This window comes from Pelobates fuscus, chromosome 9, assembly GCF_036172605.1.
Source record: "Pelobates fuscus isolate aPelFus1 chromosome 9, aPelFus1.pri, whole genome shotgun sequence".
In the NCBI taxonomy this organism is placed as follows: Eukaryota; Metazoa; Chordata; class Amphibia; order Anura; family Pelobatidae; genus Pelobates; species Pelobates fuscus.
The window spans coordinates 19,241,733-19,252,075 of record NC_086325.1 but is presented as its reverse complement, the minus strand read 5'-3'; the positions used below and the strand labels follow the sequence as shown (position 1 = coordinate 19,252,075).

The following is a 10,343-nucleotide window of genomic DNA, read 5'->3' as shown; positions in this document are numbered from 1 at the left end:
GCAGTGTTTGTGGGGCAGTGTGTGTAGTGTGTGTATGGGGGGCAGTGTTTGTGGGGCAGTGTGTGTAGTTTGTGTATGGGGGGCATACAAATATAAACAAACACATAAATATATATATACATACCATAATTGACATATAAATTAACACTTATTGCACTACAGCCTCCAACTTAAATAACCGTCCTTGCCAACGAACTTAATCAGGTGCCTATGCACCAAAAACCTTACCCACTGGTGTCTCGCCTCCCCCCTCGTCCAAACCAAAATTTCCATCATCTTAAATGCTCCACCACCAGCCGACTTTTAGCTCGGTGGGAATGTCCAATTCAGTAACTTTAAAGTTTACCTTACAGAGCAGGGGAGGAGACCCACCTTGTCCATCTCCTGACATTCCATCTGCTCTCCAACCATGTTGGCAAGGACACACTCCCCACTAGCTTTGATAGAACAAAACATAAAATTATGGTGGGTGGGAGGGAAGTTGTTTGCTGGCCAGAATCCCAAAAGGCACTGAGGTAAGATGATCCTTGCCCCCCTACAAATACAGTACCACTCCCCTAAACACATACAGCCCATCACTAGCACCATCCCCACACTCATACAGGTGCCCTTGTACGTTTAGCTGTGCTGACTCCCCAGAGCCTTAATAGGTATGTTTAACATAAATAAGAGCCCATCTGAATTTTGGGCAAAGGCATGGTGTTTATTTTCATAAGGATGATCTACCAAAATATTATTCATAACTTCAGTGTAGAAAAGGATATCAATAATAACCTTGACATAATTTTTATTATTATTATTATTATTATTATACCAGTCTGTCTTTCACAACCTGACAGCCTAAAAACAAAACAACCTCCTCTATACTATACCAACAACGATGACTTTGCTCTCTCACTACTAAAAAACGGTACAAAACACTCCATGAACTCAAGAGATAAACCCTGAATATATATTCACTTTCCTCCAGTTCTACCTCGAGCCATGCCACTAGCTCTCTGTCCCTAGTCACAGCACGAGACACAAATCTGCCACGATACCTGGTAGACTCGCGTATTTGGTTTACAGAAGAAGGGCGATTCATCAGAATTTTGGGATGTGGCGAAACCAGCTTCGCCACTGTGAACTGGAGAGGCCTGGCTGCTAGCCTCCTGCCCTGCGACTACGGCCCATGGACATATTGCTCTATAAACACTATATTTGGGCATGTAATAATTTATATTGCTGCTACTGGCCCTTTAAAATCAGCGATGGACATATTGGGACTTTTGGGACTAATGTCCCTTTAAGACTTTGTAACATATCACAGTAATACTGTCTTAAATATTATGTAGGTATTTATGTGTTCAGTTAAACTGGGGATATGTAGAAATGTGTGTTTTATGTGGTAAATGTATCAGTATGTAATTTTATGTCTTTTACTGTCTTTTTGCAACCATGTGGTTAATGGAGTCTGACTCTAGTCCTAGATAATTGGATTACTTCTCCAATTATCTCCAGGGCAGAAGGGAGGAAGCCGGGATGCATTGTGGGGGATGTTTTACTTCTGTTTGGGCCAGATTGTGCCATGCTGCAAGCCAGGGCCCAAAAGATACTTTTAGTAACTTTTAAACCCCTGGTCGGATTCATGCCATTTTTTAATATGTTGTTCCCCTGAATGGATTGATTGTGGATATGTATTTTTATGTGAATGTGATGTATGGTTTTAAAGTTATGAAAGTTGTGTAAAAGTATATTTTACACTGTAGGCATAATGGGATTATGTGTCACACTAAGGGGAGGGGATGTGTGGGAGGTAACATCTATGTCATTGGTTCTTTTATGCCTCCCCCTGGGTGTGGCCTGTATGTGTGAGTTGGAAATAAAAGCCAGGCTGGATGTGCCAGTCCAGTGTTCCTGTTTTACCCTCAAAGTGATGTGTCGTCTCATTATTGGGGGAAGGATTTATTGTATGCTGTACCAATTGACTGCTAGGAGTACAAGCCTATTCGTATGGTTCCTATTCAATGGTCTACAGCATTCATACGCTTGGGAGAATTTAAAGGTTTCTCGGATCCAGTGTTCATGTGTCTCCAGTCGGGAGAGTGGTGTTTGCAGTAGCTGCCAGTGCATCTGGAAAGGGGATTATCGCCTAAACTGGGTTTTATCCTCTTGTAAGTGAAACGATCCGTTACATTGGTGGCAAGCGGCGGGATCGTTCCTACAACCAGAGGGACAGCTACAGACAACACCATTTCTGGATTACAAATTGAGGGCAACGCTAGTATCCGTACAGCGACCCTATCTACAAAGGAAATCAGGAAAATGGAAGGAGACAGAGTCGCAGCTGCTGCAGCACCTCCGAGGGAGAAGGAGGAATCCGAGTTTGCCAGGGAATATAGGAGCAGGATGGCTCTATTCTCACCAGCCCGAGCGGAGCGGATGGCAGACCGGGTCTACAACGATGTACAGGCGTACCTCATGCTGCGAACGACGCAGAGGAACCAACAAGCTGCGGGATTGTTCCCACAGCCAGAAGGACAGCTACAGAACACCAATTCCTTGGAGTTACAAATTGAGGGCAACGTTAGCATTCGTGCAGCGCCCCTGGCAGCAGAGGTATCCAGCGACTTGGAGCAGACAAGTATGGAAGGCTCTGACGCTGAAGATGATTTTATGGCCAAGGTGAGGCAGCAAGTGGCCCAGTATGGGGGTTATATATCCATGGACACATTCCAGGGGATCTGGAACCAGGTCATGGCTGAGAAAAACTCAAAGATGGACGAAGAGTATGATGAGCAGGAAGAGTGGTACAGCAGCAGAGTAGAGGCCGCATCCGAGGAGGTTAGCCGCCCCCCCCCCCCGAGGCGGCAGGAAGAACCCGAAGTAGGGGTCCTCATAGATTGGTCCTGTGAGGAACCACAACAGGCAGGTGGAGATGGGACCGAGGTCTCTCTACCGGCCCTACAGGGATGCTGGGCAGTCGGCCCAGATCCCCAGCGGCAGTGTGTAACCCAGGGAGCTGATGGTGTCGTCCATCCTCCCCAGCGGCAGAGTAAGTCCCAGGGAGCTAAAGGTGTCGTCCTTCCTCCCCAGCGGCAGATTGTATCTCAGGGAGCTGAAGGTGCCGTCCTTCCTCCCCAGCGGCAGTGTGTGTCCCAGGGAGATGAAGGTGTCGTCCTTCCTCCCCAGCGGCAGGCTGAGTTACAGGGGGCAGAGGTTGTTTTTCCTGCCCCCCAGCAGAAAAGTGATATGCCAAGAAGGCAGTGTGAAGGGAAGGGAGAGGAGAGCAGCGTCCTCCCTCCCCAGCGGCAGTGTGTGCCCCAGGGAGCAGAAGGTGCAGTCCTTCCTCCCCAGCGGCAGTGTGTGTCTCCGGGAGCTGATGGTGTCGTCCATCCTCCCCAGCGGCAGGCTGAGTTACAGGGGGCAGAGGTTGTTGTTCCTGCCCCCCAGCAACAAAGTGATGTGCCAGGAAGGCAGTGTGAGGTGAAGGGAGAGGAGAGCAGCGTCCTCCCTCCCCAGCGGCAGTGTGTACCTCAGGGAGCAGAAGGTGCAATCCTTCCTCCCCAGCGGCAGTGTGTACCCCAGGGAGCAGAAGGTGCCATCCTTTCTCCACAGCGGCAGTTTGCCATCCAGAGAGAGGAACTTGTTACACCCTCTCTCCCACGGCAACCTAACCCACCAAGGGGAGATGTTAAGCTCCACAACTGTGCAGATGGGACCGTAGTCTCTGCACTTACAGCACAAGGGATAGGGACGGTCGGTCCTGTTCCCCAGCCTCAGTGTGATGGATCCAAAGGGGAGACAGTCGGTCTCCCCCTCCGGCAGTCGAGCTGTGCACCTAAAGGGGAGACAGCCAGTCTCCAGCAACCAGGCGCCCACCAGACTACTCCCGTGGTAGTGCTGGCAACAGGACAGAGTACCGCTGGTCTCTGCCCCCTCAGCAACCCACCAAGGCAGCCTACCCGTCTCCCACCCAGCAGTGGTGAAACACCAGAACTTGGACAAAATCCTTCCTCACCCAGATGTAGTAACCGGTTAGTGTGGGTGGGCTGCTCTGTTATTTCTGTTTCGTGGGTGGGTTGCTGGACTAACCAGGGCACTGACCGGCAGAAAGTCAGGTACCCTGTTAGTCTAATTGGCAAAGGGGAGAAATGTGGCGAAACCAGCTTCGCCACTGTGAACTGGAGAGGCCTGGCTGCTAGCCTCCTGCCCTGCGACTACGGCCCATGGACATATTGCTCTATAAACACTATATTTGGGCATGTAATAATTTATATTGCTGCTACTGGCCCTTTAAAATCAGCGATGGACATATTGGGACTTTTGGGACTAATGTCCCTTTAAGACTTTGTAACATATCACAGTAATACTGTCTTAAATATTATGTAGGTATTTATGTGTTCAGTTAAACTGGGGATATGTAGAAATGTGTGTTTTATGTGGTAAATGTATCAGTATGTAATTTTATGTCTTTTACTGTCTTTTTGCAACCATGTGGTTAATGGAGTCTGACTCTAGTCCTAGATAATTGGATTACTTCTCCAATTATCTCCAGGGCAGAAGGGAGGAAGCCGGGATGCATTGTGGGGGATGTTTTACTTCTGTTTGGGCCAGATTGTGCCATGCTGCAAGCCAGGGCCCAAAAGATACTTTTAGTAACTTTTAAACCCCTGGTCGGATTCATGCCATTTTTTAATATGTTGTTCCCCTGAATGGATTGATTGTGGATATGTATTTTTATGTGAATGTGATGTATGGTTTTAAAGTTATGAAAGTTGTGTAAAAGTATATTTTACACTGTAGGCATAATGGGATTATGTGTCACACTAAGGGGAGGGGATGTGTGGGAGGTAACATCTATGTCATTGGTTCTTTTATGCCTCCCCCTGGGTGTGGCCTGTATGTGTGAGTTGGAAATAAAAGCCAGGCTGGATGTGCCAGTCCAGTGTTCCTGTTTTACCCTCAAAGTGATGTGTCGTCTCATTATTGGGGGAAGGATTTATTGTATGCTGTACCAGTTGACTGCTAGGAGTACAAGCCTATTCGTATGGTTCCTATTCAATGGTCTACAGCATTCATACGCTTGGGAGAATTTAAAGGTTTCTCGGATTCGGTGATTGTGGTGTCTGCCAGAGTGCTTGGAGTCCTCAGGAAGCACTAGGAGCATCCATTAACGGAGGTACCAAGTCGGGGTGCCAGGCGATCCGTTACATGGGAGATCCGGTGATTCATCATAAATTCCGAATTCTGAAAAGCCTCATGTACACATCACAAAGCAAACCAAATGGTCAACATATGAACTGTTTTGATTGTTTCATGATTCAGAGTTAAAAATCCCATCTATTTGCTCCTGGCAACACCTAGCAGTCAGTGGGTCACTAGTCAAAAAAAAACAAAAACCTTGGTGGCTCAAAGATTTATCATGTGGCAGCTGACCAGCACTTGCTTGTCAGCCACCACATTTAGAAGTAAAAATAAAAATAAAAACTGTGGGGATCAATATGACACCCATATTAGTACAAGGAAGGTTTTAAGCCATCCTTATGCCCCCACCTTCCACAAATGGAGCTTTTCTACTAAACAGTGAGCAGTCAGAGGCCGCTTACTGCAAATAAGAACAAGCAACTGGCAGCTAGTACTGCCCAATCACTAATAATGGCCATGGATCGCAGATGAGGAATATGTAAAAAAAAAAAAACATGTTATTGTTTACCCCCCTCCCCACACTGGCTTCAAATTGGGGATATTAAGGGATGGAGCTACTGTCCACCCAAAACAAAATCTCCAACTTTAAATGACAATAGGGGTAATGGATTTGTCATTGCCACCCTTCTCAAATGTTAGGACTAATTTGGACTGGTGTCCTTCTAGTTGGTTAAGGGGCACAGTGGGCAAATGACAGTGTATGTGACTGTGTGCATGTATGGGCAAATAACTGTATGTGACAGTGTGCGTGTATGGGTAGGTTCATACATGGCTGTATAATTGTGTATATGTCTGTGTGCATGTATGGATAAATGGCAGTGTATGTGCACTACTATACAGCACACACCCTAATTGTGTATCCTTAAGCAGGCAATCCCCCATAAGGGTACCAAATTAGGGATTTATCTACTAAACAGCTGAAAGATCAACTTTAAGGAATATAAACTTTTTTTCTTAATTTTGCTAATTCCTTTGCTTTATAATTTATCATTTACAATCCTTATGAAAACTAATGGACCCGGAAGTTTTCTGATTCATTCATTCTGAATTTGTTTATTCTAGGTCATTTCGAAAACTCCTGTATTCCAAAATTAGACAGAAATTCTAACAAAATTTGATTAACCCTCTGTGACAGCAGCTAGAACCATCAGAATTAATCTAGAATTTTTAGGAATAATGCCAGAAAAGTTACCAAAACATGTACCGATGTGGGGACAGTGGTTTCAATAATTGCAAGAAAGAGTTAATATTATTGGATTTTTTTTTTGAAGTTTGTGTTTATTTCTTAATGAATATACAAAAAAAAAAATCATATTCTGTGTGACCAGATGATAAAAAGCCAACACCGGTATATAAGTGGAATTCTTAATGAATATTGGATGAAATCACTCACACGTTAAATAAACTGCACTATAAAAATATGGTTTGTTAAAAAAGAAAAACAAGCAAAATATATAGTGCAATATTGCTCTATACCAGTGATGGCGAACCTGTGGCACGCCGGGCCCTTTCTGTGGGCACGCGGCCATAGGTTCGCCATAACGCAGAGTAGGCACCTGCCCAGTGGCGGATCCAGAGCCTGATCTCGGGAGGGGCACTTGTAGATTATTTAAAAAAAATAATCCTAGCACAATAACCACTACAGCTCAGTGTAGTAGTTATGGTGCCAGTAGTGCCAGGATCCCACCCCAGAGTAAGTAGTCATACCGTTTAAGAACAGTTTGACAACTTACCTGGGGTCTGCTGGGATATAGGGCATAGGAGAAGTGGTGTGTGTTAGGAGTGAAGTGTGTGTGAAAGGTGCAGTGTGTGTGAGCGGTGAAGTGAGTGTGAGTGCGTAAGGGTGGCAGTGTGTGTATGGGGGCACTGTATGTCTGTGTGGGGCAGTGTGTGTATGGGGGGCACTGTGTGTATGTGTTTGGGGCAATGTGTGTATGGGGGGGCAGCAGTGTGTGTAGGGCACTGTGTGTGTATAGGTGTGCAGTGTGTGCGGGGCAGTATGTGTATGGGGCAGTGTGTATGGGGACAGTGTTTGTGGGACAGTGTTGTATGGGGACAGTGTTGTATGGGGACAGTGTTGTATGGGGACAGTGTTTGTGGGCAGTGTGTGTATGGGGGGCAGTGTTTGTATGGGGGGCAGTGTTTGTATGTGGGGGCAGTGTGTGTAGTGTTTGTATGTGGGGCAGTGTTTGTGGGTCAGTGTGTGTATGGGGTCAGTGTGTGTATGGGGCAGTGTGTGTATGGGGACAGTGTGTGTATGGGGACAGTGTGTGTATGGGGACAGTGTTTATATGGGGACAGTGTTTATATGGGGACAGTGTGTACATGGGGACAGTGTGTATATGGGGACAGTGTGTATATGGGGGCAGTGTTTGTGTGTATGGGGGCAGTGTTTGTGTGTATGGGGGCAGTGTTTGTGTGTATGGGGGCAGTGTTTGTGTGTACGGGGGCAGTGTTTGTGTGTACGGGGGCAGTGTTTGTGTGTACGGGGGCAGTGTTTGTGTGTATGGGGGCAGTGTTTGTGTGTATGGGGCAGTGTTTGTGTGTGTGGGGTCAGTGTGTGTATGGGGTCAGTGTGTGTGGGGTCAGTGTGTGTGTGGGGTCAGTGTGTGTATGGGGTCAGTGTGTGTAGTGTGTGTATGGGGTCAGTGTGTGTATGGGGTCAGTGTGTGTATGGGGTCAGTGTGTGTATGGGGTCAGTGTGTGTATGGGGTCAGTGTGTGTAGTGTGTGTATGGGGTCAGTGTGTGTATGGGGTCAGTGTGTGTATGGGGTCAGTGTGTGTAGTGTGTGTATGGGGTCAGTGTGTGTAGTGTGTGTATGGGGTCAGTGTGTGTATGGGGTCAGTGTGTGTAGTGTGTATGGGGTCAGTGTGTGTAGTGTGTGTATGGGGTCAGTATGTGTAGTGTGTGTATGGGGTCAGTGTGTGTAGTGTGTGTATGGGGTCAGTGTGTGTATGGGGTCAGTGTGTGTAGTGTGTGTATGGGGTCAGTGTGTGTATGGGGTCAGTGTGTGTAGTGTGTGTAAGGGGTCAGTGTGTGTAGTGTGTGTATGGGGTCAGTGTGTGTATGGGGTCAGTGTGTGTAGTGTGTGTATGGGGTCAGTGTGTGTAGTGTGTGTATGGGGGCAGTGTGTGTATGGGGGCAGTGTATGTGGGGCAGTGTGTATGGGGGAAGGGGAGGAGGGAAGGGAGGCTTTTTCATTAAAAAAAAAAATGTATTTAATAAAATATATTTATGTCCCCCCTCCCTTCTTACCTTTATTGAGGAGGAGGGGGGATATTTATGGATCCCTGGTGGTCCCAGTGGGGAATCCCTGGTGGTCCAGTGGTTCCAGTGAACTCTAGCCCGCGCTCCAGGGCTAGAGTTCACTCTCGCGAGATTTGGAGCGTTGCCGTGGTAACCGCGGCAACGCTCCAAATCTCGCGAGAGGAGGACCCGGAGGAGCTGCTGGTAACAGCTCCCGGGTCCTCTCTCCCTCCCCTTCCGGTCGGCTGTCAGTAATGTACCTGCGGACCGGGGAGGGAGATCACTGATCTCCCTCCCCGGTCCGCAGGCACATTGCAGGGCCGGCGCTTGGGCAATGCCAGCCCTGCACTAGCCGGCAGGGGAGAATCTCGGGGGGGGGCAATTGCCCCGTTGCCCCCCCCCCCTTGATCCGCCAATGCACCTGCCTGCCCGAAACGGCAGGCGCCTACTCTGCTTCCGGGTCGGGAGGCAGGGGAGGGATCTGTGATGCAGCTCCCCTGTCCTCCCGTGAGCAAGCTGTGTGGAGTGTTGCCGCGCGTTACCATGGCAACACTCCACACAGCATCGCGCAGGAGGACAGGGGAGCTGCTACAAAGATCCCTCTCCCTGCCTCCCGACCCGGAAGACTGCTTGCCACCACCGGACCACCAGGGATGGCTGTGTCCCCCCCTTCCTTCATTAGAGGTAAGAAGGAGGAAGGGGGGGACTGATTTAAAATACTTTTTTTCATTTTTTATTAAAGCACCTTTAGCCCTACCCCCCCACACAGCACCCCTACCCCCCCCCACAGAGTACCCCTACCCCCCACACACACAGTACCCCTACCCCCCCACAGAGTACCCCTACCCCCCACACAGCCCCCCTACCCCCCCACAGAGTACCCCTACCCCCCACAGAGTACCCCTACCCCCCACACACACAGTACCCCTACCCCCCCACAGAGTACCCCTACCCCCCACACAGCCCCCCTACCCCCCCACAGAGTACCCCTACCCCCCACAGAGTACCCCTACCCCCCACACACACAGTACCCCTACCCCCCCACACAGTACCCCTACCCCCACACAGTACCCCTACCCCCCCAGAGTACCCCTACCCCCCACACACACACAGTACCCCTAGCCCCACACAGCACCCCTACCCCCCACAGAGTAACCCTACCCCCTACACACAGTACCCCTACCCCCCACACAGTACCCCTACCCCCCACACAGCACCCCTACCCCCCCACAGAGTACCCCTACCCCCCACACACACAGTACCCCTACCCCCCCACACAGTACCCCTACCCCCCACACAGCACCCCTACCCCCCACAGAGTACCCCTACCCCCCACACACAGTACCCCTACCCCCCCACAGAGTACCCCTACCCCCCACACAGCACCCCTACCCCCACAGAGTACCCCTACCCCCCCACACACAGTACCCCTACCCCCCACACAGTACCCCTACCCCCCACGCACAGTACCCCTACCCCCCACACAGTACCCCTACCCCCCACAGAGTACCCCTACCCCCCACACAGCACCCCTACACCCCACAGAGTACCCCTACACCCCCCCACACACAGTACCCCTACCCCCCACAGAGTACCCCTACCCCCCACACACAGTACCCCTACCCCCCACACAGTACCCCTACCCCCCCACACAGTACCCCTACCCCCCACACAGCACAGCACCCCTGTCTCACACACACACACACACACACCACCTATCACACACACCACCCCTCATACACACACACACCACCACTCATACACACAGCACCCCTCACACACACCACCCCTCACACACACACACACACCACCCCTCATACACACACACACACCACCACTCATACACACAGCACCCCTCACACACACAGCACCCCTCACACACACACACACACCACCACTCATACACACA

The 10,343-nt window shown here is 49.7% G+C and overlaps 1 protein-coding gene across 1 annotated transcript in view; it reads right to left on the bottom strand.

Moving 5' to 3' along the window:
• Nucleotides 1-10,343, bottom strand: part of LOC134572450 (sperm acrosome membrane-associated protein 4-like) — a 715,452-nt gene that overhangs the window by 303,691 nt on the left and 401,418 nt on the right. The gene's annotated exons all lie outside the window — the stretch shown is intronic.